Source organism: Frankliniella occidentalis, unplaced genomic scaffold (genome assembly GCF_000697945.3).
Source record: "Frankliniella occidentalis isolate FOCC.00 unplaced genomic scaffold, Focc_3.1 Scaffold422, whole genome shotgun sequence".
Lineage (NCBI taxonomy): Eukaryota > Metazoa > Arthropoda > Insecta > Thysanoptera > Thripidae > Frankliniella > Frankliniella occidentalis.
The window spans coordinates 116968-117383 of NW_026267543.1; positions in this window are offsets into that span (position 1 = coordinate 116968).

Consider the following 416-nt stretch of genomic DNA (forward strand, 5'->3'; position numbering starts at 1 on the left):
CATGTGATTTATTTACGATGGCTCAACAAAAATCCACCGTAGAATTATGTAAGTACAGTTTGTTGATTAATCGCATCGCAAGGTTTTATCTACGGGGAACTTGTTCTATACTGACTATCACAAACATTTCAGGGACCGACGAAGAAACGAGAGCTCTGGTGAAATCTAGGATAAAACGTGATTCCCTATTTACTGGCTCAAAAGGAAATGTCAGCAGAGGGTGGATGTAAGATCACTAACTCTGTTGTTTCTATCAATTATTTCCATCTTTGCACACGTTGACATTGTTGATTGTTGTGTTGCAGTCAGGTGATAAAGGAGCTGAAAACGCTTAATATCAAAAGGGAAAATGACAAAAAAATTAAGAGGAAATGGTCAGATGAGCTCATCAAATGGAAGGTACTTTTTTAGCTGAG